Source organism: Bos grunniens, chromosome 14, assembly GCF_055505025.1.
Source record: "Bos grunniens cultivar Pamir isolate PY7600 chromosome 14, Bosgru_T2T1.0, whole genome shotgun sequence".
NCBI classification, from domain to species: Eukaryota; Metazoa; Chordata; class Mammalia; order Artiodactyla; family Bovidae; genus Bos; species Bos grunniens.
Window position 1 is genome coordinate 2862974 of NC_141178.1, and position 12532 is coordinate 2875505.

Genomic DNA, 12532 nt, shown 5'->3' on the forward strand with positions numbered 1-12532 from the left:
GTCAGTACATTTCTTAACTGTGATGTTTTATTGCTCTTTGGAGTTTTAGTTGTTTTTGCTATATTTCAAAATATATTTATATTCTCAGAGACTTAATCGCTTGCAATGCAATCTGTACAAGTCCTTAGAGGTAATTTTGGGAAGAAAATCTGAAAGGAATTGCTGCCAGTAAGAGGGAAAAATTTCCATCCAGAGAAAAACACCAAGGTAATATATTTTCTTTACATATCCAATAACATTTTATGAGACAGCTTTGTGAAAGCAGATATTGTCTGATTTTTTTTAAACAGCCATTTGAATAAACAGAATGTCCTTACTGAAATGTAAATTTATAATTAGAGTTTCATGTGTAATGACTATATTAATTCTTATTTAATAGTTTCTGAACAGAGTATAAATATTCATTTGGTGAATGTATTTATGAAATCTTTTCAATTAGACATTTTCAAGACATGTTGCAGTCTTAATTTTGGCTACACAGAGTTGTGATTAGCAAGCATCAGTGGATACTCCCTGGTAATTCCAGAGAGAAGAAGATTAAAAGCAATTTGCCATTTTCATAACCTGGCTAGGGCTGCCTAGCTATAGACCAGGAGAAGTGCTCTGGCACGCATGGTAAAGTTACATAAAGCTACACTAAATATTAAGATGGTATTTAGCTCATGCAGTTAAGAGACTGCGTCAAAGAAAAGAAAATTCTTTGAATTTTACTGTCTTAAAGTTATGTTATTGGAGAAATTTTAAAAATATATTTTGATTGCTGAATACCCACTGTTTATAAGATGTTGCTATAGCATATCAGATCAGATCAGATCAGTTGCTCAGTTGTGTCCGACTCTTTGCAACCCCATGAATCTCAGCACGCCAGGCCTCCTTGTCCATCACCAACTCCCGGAGTTCACTGAGACTCATGTCCATCGAGTCAGTGATGCCATCCAGCCATCTCATCCTCTGTCGTCCCCTTTTCCTCTTGCTCCCAATCCCTCACAGCATCAGAGTCTTTTCCAATGAGTCAACTCTTCTCATGAGGTGGCCAAAGTACTGGAGTTTCAGCTTTAGCATCATTCCTTCCAAAGAAATCCCAGGGCTGATCTCCTTCAGAATGGACTGGTTGGATCTCCTTGCAGTCCAAGGGACTCTCAACAGTCTTCTCCAAAACCACATATCAAAAGCATCAATTCTTCGGTGCTCAGCCTTTTTCACAGTCCAACTCTCACATCCATACGTGACCACTGGAAAAACCATAGCCTTCACTAGACGGACCTTTGTTGGCAAAGTAATGTCTCTGCTTTTGAATATGCTATCTAGGTTGGTCATAACTTTCCTTCCAAGGAATAAACATGTTTTAATTTCATGGCTGCAGTCACCATCTGCAGTGATTTTGGAGCCCAAAAAATAAAGTCTGACACTGTTTCCACTGTTTCCCCATCTATTTCCTGTGAAGGGATGGGACCGGATGCCATGATCTTCGTTTTATGAATGTTGAGCTTTAAGCCAACTTTTTCACTCTCCACTTTCACTTTCATCAAGATGTGTTTTAGTTCCTCTTCACTTTCTGCCATAAGGGTGGTGTCATCTGCATATCTGAGGTTATTGATATTTCTCCTGGCAATCTTGATTCCAGCTTGTGTTTCTTCCAGTCCAGCATTTCTCATGATGTACTCTGCATAGAAGTTAAATAAACACCACCGTACGATGATGCCTCCAGGTTTCTCTATCAATTCTTCTATCTGTACCGGTGGGCGAGATGCTACCGTTCCATGTTTAAAAATATGGTCTTTCACTATGTTAAGAATTGAGTCATCCAATTGAGCAGATAAGCAAGGCACGTCAACTAGTAAAGGCACTTCTGGTAGGCTGTCCAGCTGGATGTGGATAGAAGAATTGATAGAGAAACCTGGAGGCATCATCGTACGGTGGTGTAAGGTGGATGACGACTTTACCGCCCAAGATTACAGGCTCCAGTTCCGTAAATGTACTTCCAATCATTTTGAGGATGTATATGTAGGCTCTGAAACGGAATTCATTGTGTTGCACATAGACCCCAACGTTGATTATCAGTTCAGAGTCTGCGCCCGAGGAGACGGCCGACAGGAGTGGAGTCCGTGGAGCGTCCCCCAGATCGGTCATTCCACACTGGTGCCGCATGAGTGGACAGCTGGCTTTGAGGGGTACAGCCTGAGCAGTCGGAGAAACATAGCACTTCGTAATGATGCCGAGTCGTCCGGTGTTCTCTACTCCAGCGCGCCCACTTACTTCTGTGGGCAGACGTTAACATTCAGAGTTGAAACTGTGGGACAACCAGACAGAAGAGACAGTATAGGAGTGTGTGCAGAAAAACAGAATGGATATGACTCCCTGCAGCGGGATCAAGCAGTATGCATTAGTACAAATGGTGCAGTTTTTGTAAATGGAAAAGAAATGACTAATCAGTTGCCCGCAGTTACTTCTGGGTCCACTGTCACATTTGACGTTGAAGCTGTGACTCTAGGATCCACCAATAATAACGAAGGCGGAAACTTCAAGCTTCGAGTGACTATTAGCTCAAATAACAGAGAAGTGGTGTTTGATTGGTTACTCGATCAGTCTTGTGGTTCTCTGTACTTTGGATGCTCATTTTTCTACCCTGGGTGGAAAGTGCTGGTGTTCTAGGTTTGCCGATGATTGGCTTTGGGTGTGCAGGGGTTTCACATAGCTTTCCTCTCAGCCCAGTTGTCATTGGTTTAAAAAATGGTTAGATTCATCTCTCAGTTAAGCCATTGGAAACAGAAATTATTTACGGGATATCTTTTGGACTATCTCAGCAATAAGAGGCATGAATATGGTAGACAAAACCGTCGCAATGCAGTCCATTTTATTTTTTAGTATAGTGTTAATTGGAATATGACATCACAATAAAAATCAAACTGGCTTTTAAAGTATGAGGAGAAACAGAAAGCCCTATGAACCCTTCCACTGTACTTCTAAAGTTGGTTGTAAGAACAGAAAAATGCAACATAACATCATTTTTTATTAAGTCTCCATCTTTTAAAGATCCAAGGCCATTTAAAACTTTAGAATGAAAAGCCAGGACTAGACCAGGCAGAATATGCCATAATGTACGCTGTGACGGACACTCCCTTGTGTGTTCTCCACAGGAGTGTTGCATATGCTCTTCATCTTCAGGGATTTGTAAGCAGTATTGAATTTTATCTCATGTTCAGTAATCTTTAAGTCCCAAAAGTGTGATAAGTTTTAAAAATTACTGAGCAAATGTCTACAACAGGCAAAGTGTTTTCTTTTGTTCTTTCCTTGCAGCTCCATTCCCAGTTAGGTTTGAGGGGTTTTACAGGGTAAAACTACTTACGGAAGTAGTATGCACAGCAGTGTTATTAATAGCTATGTCCCACGTTTGAAATAGGCACCGGTGCGTATCCAGCCTAGTGACTCGCATGTCGCTCTTGGTGGGGTCTGAGTTGCAGTCCAGTTCATGAGTGGTCTTTTAGTGGACCAAACAAGTGTAGGCTAAATACTTGACCTATTTTTTGGGAAACAAATTTGTTTAAAATATTTATTTGAAGGACTTGGATGTAAACATGATTATCTTAACTTGCTATTTACCAGCCTAAGATCTTTTCTCTTTAATGTGAATTTTTTTTTTCCATTTTTAAGAGTAGAAAAGTGGAAAAGCAAGTTTGATATTTTTGTAAGATAATTTATTGGGGGGTTCCAGTTCCCTATTAGACAATCATGACCTTTTCCCATTGCCTTTTTATATATAAGTAAGCTGTTTTTCACTTGTTTAGTGATTAAGAAGATGTGCTAGAATGTAGATGCCTCGTCCAACTATCTGAAACAAAAATAAAAAAAGTAAAAGGTAAAAAAAAAAAAAAAAAAAGAAGTTAAATAAACAGGGTGACAATATACAGCCTTGACGTACTCCTTTTCCTATTTGGAACCAGTCTGTTGTTCCATGTCCAGTTCTAACTGTTGCTTCCTGACCTGCATACAACTTTCTCAAGAGGCAGAAGACACCAATTTTCCTTTATCTTCCCTTGAATTACACACACATACACATTCCTATACAAACCTTAAGAGTGTATGTACTACATATGTTCACTAAACAACTGTTTAGCATGTGTACACCCACTTACTCTATATACCATCAGGTAATGATATATACTGATATAGTCTAGACTAAGTGGATGTGCTGTGCTTAGTCGCTCAGTCATGTGACCCTCTTTGTGGAACCATGGGATGCAGCCCGCCATACTCCTCTGCTCATGGGATTCTCCAGGACAGACTATTGAAGTGGGTTGCCATGACCACCTCCAGGGGATCTTCCCAACCCAGAAATCGAACCCAGGTGATTGCAGGTGGATTCTTTACCATCTGAGCCACCAGGGAAGCCCAAGAGTACTGGAGTGGGTAGCCTATCCCTCTCCAGGGGAACTTCCTGATCCACTAATTGAACCTGGGTCTCCTACATTACAGGTGTGTTCTTTACTAGCTGAGTTACCAGGGAAGCCAGAGTAAGTAGATATACAGTTGTTTAGTGAACATACTACATACACACTAAATAAAAAGTATATGCATATGCGTGTGTGTGAAAGTCACTAGCCATGCCTGACTTGTGTGATCCCATGGACTGTAGCCTGCCAGGGTCCTTTGTCCATGGAATTCCCCAGGCAAGAATATGGAGTGGGTAGCCATTCCTTCTACAGGGAATCTTCCCAACCCAGGGACTGAACCCAGGTCTCCTACATTGCAGGCAGATTCTTTACCATCTGAGTAACCAGAAAAGCCCATATGCATATATATTACATATGTAAAACTGTGTGTGTGTATATATATATACATACACACAACATACATATATATATAAATAACAAGTTGCTTAATGTATGAACATACATAACACACAATATTAAATACAGTATACATACTATATGGTATACATGTAGTGTACTTTAGATTCTGTATAAATATAAATTTGAATAGCTAATCATACTCAGATCATTTTGAGCTCTGATACTTGATAAAGCTACTATACATCCCTTTTCTTAATTATATATCTACTTCTGTATTTGAGAATCAAACCAAGGTTTGATGATAATAACCTCCCTTATGCATCTGGTGTTTGGAAGGCACTGTGCTAAGGATCAACCACAAATTTACTTAGTTGTCAAAATAGAATGCATGACAGACATTGCTATTATAGTATTATTTGATTACTTCAGAAAATAAAACATTCTATAGTGTTATAGAAACTTAGCAAATTTATTCACCTAGGAATTATCGGAGACAAGATTCAACGCTAAGTTTTTATGTTGACAAATGATATCTTCTTTTCATTAAACCATTCCTTCATAGAAATTTTCCAAAAGTCAAGCCAAGCCAAGACAAAGTTGGAAAAAATTTTCAATTTTGCTCACTGATGTATATTCTTGGTGAAAGAATTTAAAGTTTGCTAATTTTTCTAGAATCTCAATTTCTTTACACATAATAGAAATATCATTAATTTACTTTACATGATAGTTGCATAATAATTACTGAGAAGTTGTTATAAGGACTTTTAATAGTAGAAAAGTTCAATAACTATTACAGAGTTTTACTGTTTTAAAATTATATTTGTGTAAACCTTGCTTTAGATTATGTGGTGAATAATTAAACATTGAAAGAAAGGGAAGAAAAGACTCATTAATGAATAAGGAGAAAATGGCTCCAAATGTTCTGAAAGAAAACAGCCAAATACCTGTTTTGTCAATCTCACAGAAATTCTTTTATTTATTTATTGCCTTATTATCATTCTTCTATAACAGGGTAGAAATAGATGTCAAAGGGAGAATAATTACAATAATCCAGTCTTTGGTATTTGAAACATCTTTCTCATGTAAATCATTCAGTGAGTCCAAAATCTCCCGTTTCCTTTTGCAGTCATTTCTTATTCACCTACTTCAGTCACTGAAATCTTTGATTTTGAAGATAGACGTCAGAATAACAGAGAAGGTTTTACAGCCTACGGGCTTCCCAGGTGGCGTAGCGGTGCAGAACCCGTCTGCCAATGTAGGGGACATGACAGTCAGATTTGATCCCTGGGTCAAAGCGTCCCTGGAGGAGGGCATGGCAAGCCCCTCCAACATGCCTGTCTGCGGAATCTCGTGAACAGAGGAGCCCAGCGGGCTGCAGTCCACAGGGTCGCAGAGTCAGACGCGACTGACGCGGTGTAGCACACTCGCACGTTCAGTCTACGTCCCTCTTGGAAGCAGGAAGGCTCCTGGGTCTTTGTTTGCAATTTGATTTGATCTCTGCACATTCCCTTGTGGCTCGGCTGGTAAAAAAAAAAAAAAAAAAAAAAAATCTGCCTGCAATGCGGGAGACCTGGGATCCATTCCTGGGTTGGGAAGATTCCCTGGAGAAGGGAAAGGCTACCCACTCCAGTATTCTGGCCCGGAGAATTCCATGGACTGTATAGTCCATGGGGTGGCAAAGAGTCAGACACAACTGAGTGATTTTCACTTTCACTTTTCACACTGTAAATAACTGAATATCAGTGACTAATATGTATAGATACTCATTTTTATCTAACTTAATGTAATGCTATATAGCTACTCTAAATTTATGTTTCTTGCTGAATGACAATGTTTTACATTTTAAATATATTTATGTTATTTCATTAACATGCAATCCATGGTTAAATATTCTTTTATACATATGCATTAATTATGAAAAAACACAGTTCCATAGACAGCAGAAAGAGAAAACTAAGATTGTTTTCACTATTGGATAATGGCACACTTTAATTGAGTAGAAATTTAGGACACTTAAAATTGAAAATATTTTATTTCCTATTTTCAAAGTTTTATTCTATATGTACCACACTACTCAGAATACATGGCAAATAATTTATATAGCAAGTTAAATAGTTCAAATTTGTTTAATAACATAATGCCATCATTATGATTATAGTGAATTATAGTCTAGCAAAATTGCTTACTGTTTTAAAGTGATACCTGGATTGCTCACAGGTTAAATATCTATTCTCCTATAGAATTTTCTACGGTTTCATGAAATTGCTGTTTGTTGCCCATGCCTAATTGTGGCTTATTAAGGGGAGAGAAGGGAGAGCATCAAAATCCTTACCTTGGTGGCTAGAGGATGGAGAAGAAGGTTCAGAGAATGGGGATCTTGGAGAATAGGGGCAAGCTACTTGCTGTTTCCAAAATTTTATTTAGTATTATATTTTAGAAAATAAAACTGTTTCAAAGATTAAAAAAAAAGATTTTTGTACAATAGGAAAGAAACTTCATATTCTGTTATAAGTTAGTCACTAAAGGGATGCTGCCTATAAGTCTTAATTATATATAACGACTCATCTCTGGGAACCCTGCCTCCCAGGTAATGAGCATGAAGTTAAAAATACATTTGTTTAGCTCACTGGAAACATCCTGACCAGGCCAATCTCTGAAGGAAGGAAGAAATTAATATCCTCTCTGGAGTCTGGCTGAACCAGACTTTTACTTCCTCCACTTTTGGTATAAAAGATGCCCAAATTCTCACTCAGGGAAGATGATTCTTTAGGACATTAGTCCACCATCTTCTCTGTATGCTGGATTTTCAAATAAAGTCACAATTCCTTGCCCCAACAACTAATTTTTTGGTTTATTGGCCTGTTGTATAGCAAGTAGTATGAACCTAGATTGATTAACATTTTTTTCTTGAAGTACACAGAAGCATAATCAGGTAATGTTGACAGGCCTCTGTCATCAATAACCATAATGTAGCAAAAAGTGTGCATAGAGAAACAGTGCTGATAAAAATTAAAAAAAAAAAAAACAACCTATGTGTAGAACCAGTAACATGAGCTCTACTCAGTAAGTCTGGTCTAACCACTGCTGCTATTGAATGTCCAACCTTCTTGCAGCATAGATCGATGCTCTAGCAGTTCAGGTCTCCTACAGGGTAGGCAGATTCTTTACCATCTGAGCCGCCAGGGAAGCCCACCAATATGGCACCACCCCTCAAAGACACTAGCTACTTCTTGGCAAGTTTATGCAAAAGGATCCTTTTTATCTTGAAAGAGGCAATAATTCATCTTAACTAGAACTGACACATTTTGCAAGCATGGACTTCCCTTTTCTGCCTTCAATGTATTAACAAGCACCACTGTCCAAGTGCCTACAGAGTGTTTGGCATCTCAATAAAAAAACTGTGCAATCACTCCTGTGACCAAGAAAACTATAATACACAAAAGGAGGTGTGGTCATAGATCCATAAGTGTGGACGCCTTGGTTAATATCACACACTGCATCACCAAAAGTTTGCCAGCCCAATAGATTATGAAACAACCTTTTGAAGGCAGAGCTGAAGCATCAGCCAGAAAAAAAGATACATCATAAGAAGTGGATGAGATATAGATGATCAATAGGTAGACAGATCGATAGAGAGATAGAACACATGGATACATGGCGCTGGGAAATCAGAGGAGAGAGGAGTGACTTTGTCTACTGCTTTCTTTCAAAATTACCCAGAGAAAAAGTCTATCCAGAATCTTTGAGGAAGGTCTCTGCCCATTGAGAATAACTTAGAAGAAGTAAGTGGATCTAGTTTTGTACAAGACAGAGTGTGATATATACTAAGGCATTGTGCTTAAATCCTCTCTTCCAAGCCAGCATATATATCCCCTGCTGCTGCTGCTAAGTCGCTTCAGTAAGTGTCTGACTCTGTGCGACCCCATAGACAGCAGCCCACCAGACTCCCCCGTCCCTGGGATTCTCCAGGCAAGAACGCTGGAGTGGGTTGCCATTTCCTTCTCCAATGCATGAAAGTGAAAAGTGAAAGTGAAGTCGCTCAGTCGTGTCTGACTCTTAGCGACCCCATGGACTGCAGCCCACCAGGCTCCTCCGCCCATGGGATTTTCCAGGCAAGAGTACTGGAGTGGGGAGCCATTGCCTTCTCCGTGTATATCCCCTATGATCTGGGAATATTATAACAACTTCTCTTACTATGAATTCCTCCCAGTTCACAATGAACTGCTTCAGAAAAATCATATGCTCTGCTAGGGAGTGTCCTGTGGCAATGACAGGTGCAAAAATGCAGTTGGAGACGAGTCTACAAGACCATCTAGCCCTCCATATAGGACTAGTTGAAACTTCAGCTGTCCTGATATTGAGAGTCAGCTTCTCTCTCTTTCCAATCTTGTCTTCCTTACTTCCTCACAGGACTGCATTTCAAATCACTCCCCAATAAATATTCAGCATGCAACTATCTCCTTTCAGTCCGTTTCTAGGGAAATCATGCTGAGACAATATACTTGAAAAATTCTGTCACAGCTAATCTTCTTGCTGTCATTATTTAAAAAGCATTGCTTTTCCACCCACTGTAATCTTCAAAACCAAGTGAAGGGGTGTATTCTACATCTATGAGTTCTTCTTATGTGTGACTACATTTCTGGTGACCCTTTGAACTTGCAATTCTTCATTTGTTGGTATGCCTGCTTTATTAAATGCCTGCTTTATTAAAAATAAGTAGCTTCTTCAAATCAAGGATATTTGCCTCTAGAAATTTTCTAAGGCTTAGCAAATTCTTAGTACATAGTAGTACATAGTTAAAAATATTCATTAACTGAATGAAGAATTTACTTAAATATGTATTATTTACCAGGAAAGAGCTAGTAGCTCTAATAAGCTTGTTCTTAAAACATTCAAAAAGAAAATATCATGATGGAATTTAGGACAGCTCAGTTTAGCACTATTTACTCTTCAGTGATGAAAATATATCTATGCATCTGCAATTAAGGGATAAAAAGGAAAAGACCAATACAGCTGGGGAATATAAAAACTATATATATAAATACACACACACACATATATACACACACATACACACATACATATATATATATACACACATACATATATATAATATAAACACAAATGTAAAATGTCTAAGAAGTCTTTAAAAGTTTCTGATTAAAAGACACTTTTACAAACAAATGAAGGAATTGCAAATTCAGAAGAGCCATCTATACACATACATATATTTAGCTTCTCTTAAGTGATATTGTCAAGGCACATTTCAATGTTTTGATGAATTGTAGATTCCTAACACATGGGTCTTTAATATTCTTTTGTAAGTACAAAAATGTATTTCACTGCCTTAGTAGTAAATTCTTTTAAATTATCCATAGACTCCATTAGCATAAATAATTTAGTTTTCAATAGATGCATAATTCGGAGAAGGCAATGGCACCCCACTCCAGTACTCTTGCCTGGAAAATCCCATGGACGGAGGAGCCTGGTGGGCTGAAGTCCATGGGGTCGCTAAGAGTTGGACACAACTGAGCGACTTCACTTTCACTTTTCACTTTCATGCATTGGAGAAGGAAATGGCAACCCACTCCAGTGTTCTTGCCTGGAGAATCCCAGGGACGGGGGAGCCTGGTGGGCCGCCGTCTATGGGGTCGCACAGAGTCGGATATGACTGAAGCGACTTAGCAGTAGCAGTAGCAGCAGATGCATAATTAGACATATGTGTGGCATGAATTCAAAATCGTACTGGAGTCAGTGTCTCTTCCCTTTATTGAAAAGCTTTTTCTTAGGCTAGCCACTATTTACCAATTTGCTTCGCCTTTTATCAATCCAGGACTTCAGCATACCACCAATCAATCCTCTCAGCCTTTCCTTTATTCTTAGAACATTTATTTTCAACCTTTTACTATTATTTCAGGAATGTTATAGATGTCAGGACGATAATTTTAAAACAACGTTGTATCTCACTTTAGAAACTAGAATCAGTCAAAATTGTTAAAAGAAATTTGAGAAAAATATGGTAAGAATATAGGAAGCATAATCATTTACAACTTTTGTTCTGGAATTACCTATTACAGATATATCTGGCTTTAGATAAACAAAGAAAATGATCATTGGAGGAATTATGCAGTTAGAAATGTGCACTTCATTTTCTTCTATGATTTTATACTTGAGGGAAAACTCTAACCACTGTATTACCTGATGGGGCTTACCTGGTGGCTCAGAGGTAAAGATTCTGCCTGCAATGCAGGAGACTTGGATTCAGTCCCTGGGTTGGGAAGATCCCCGGGAGAGGTGAATGGCAACCCACCCCAGTATTCTTGCCTGAAGAATTGCATGGACAGAGAGCCTGATGGGCTACAGTCCATGGGGTGGCGAAGAATCAGACATGACCCGGTGACTAACACTGTACTGTATTAACTGAGAAGTTAATTTTTAAGATTTCAGTGATTCTCAAAAGAGTTTAGGTTATGGATAATAGGGTCCTTTAGCTCTTCGCAATGGAAATTGGTAAGAAGTTCATATTTTAAGTCATTTTTATTGACACTCTTCCCAAATAGACTAAAACATGCCTTGTTACAGTTGCCTAACATACAATAGATTTTAATTAGAGGATGCATAATAGAACAGATTTTAGAAAGGACGGAAACAATAATCCAGACAAAAGGAATTTGTGAATCTTCTTGACTCTCTCTTAGAGAGTCAAAGAATTACTATTCTTATAGTCATTTTTTGAAATTCTAAGGGAAAATAATATTCTAATTTTTCTGTACTTGGAATATACACACATTTTCTTCCTTAATTTCTTAGAACAAATGGACTCTAATTCAATTTTAAGTGATAAAATCCATTTAGTAGCATTGCCACTAATTTACATTTTATAGACATTAATAAATTTATGTTAAGGATTTTCTGTGTATGCTTCCTTGGAAGCACATATACAGCTATAATGAAATTTATGCAGGGAGAATATTTTTCTATCATCCAAATATTTTACAGATATGAATATTTTCAGCAACTTGACATTCATCCCTTTACATATTTAATGCTTTTGTTATTTAGTCACTAAGATGAGTCTGACGCTTTTGTGACTCCATGGATTGTAGTCCACTAGGCTTCTCTCTCCATGGAATTTCCCAGGCAAGAATACTGGAGTGGGTTGCATTTCCTTCTCCAGGGAACACATTTACATACTTAAATTTAATTACTTTTTTATAAAACATTTCAGCATCCGATTATGCATCTTATCTGTGCACTCTTTTATTCGCCTGCTCATACTTTATAGAAGTAACTTACTTTACTTTTTTTCTGAATTTCCTCTTCCTCTACTTCTCAGAATTATTTCTAATATTTGTTCATTGTTTTTCTTGGACAAGTATCACAGATACTTTTGGCCTAAAAGCTGTTCTCCCCTTCTCTGATTTTGGAGCAGTACTATTTTCTAGCCTCCTCTGTAGCAAGGGTTTGTTATAGAACACAAATCTGAATAATCAGATATAAATAGAAATTGCTTAATTTGGCTCCCAAGAAGGTTCTTAAAAGAGGGCAGATCCAGAAGTGTATAGTAAAACTTTCACTGGCTTGCAAGAACGGATTTTGCCCATCTCTTCACAATTCCATGTTTACTGACCTCATACTGGTATCTTAAAAGTTAAGTTATAGTGGGTGTATTTATATTAGCAAAATCAGCAAATGCTACAAATCAAGGATATCCCCATTGCATGCTTTTTCCAAATGTAGCT

At 38.0% G+C, this 12532-nt stretch overlaps 1 pseudogene across 1 annotated transcript; it reads left to right on the top strand.

Moving 5' to 3' along the window:
• Positions 1-1854: 1854 nt before the first annotated feature.
• On the top strand, positions 1855-3877 carry LOC147358960 (cytokine receptor-like factor 3 pseudogene; annotated as a pseudogene). Its single transcript, XR_015140124.1, has one exon. The product of XR_015140124.1 is annotated as a cytokine receptor-like factor 3 pseudogene (transcript).
• The last annotated feature ends 8655 nt before the right edge of the window (positions 3878-12532 follow it).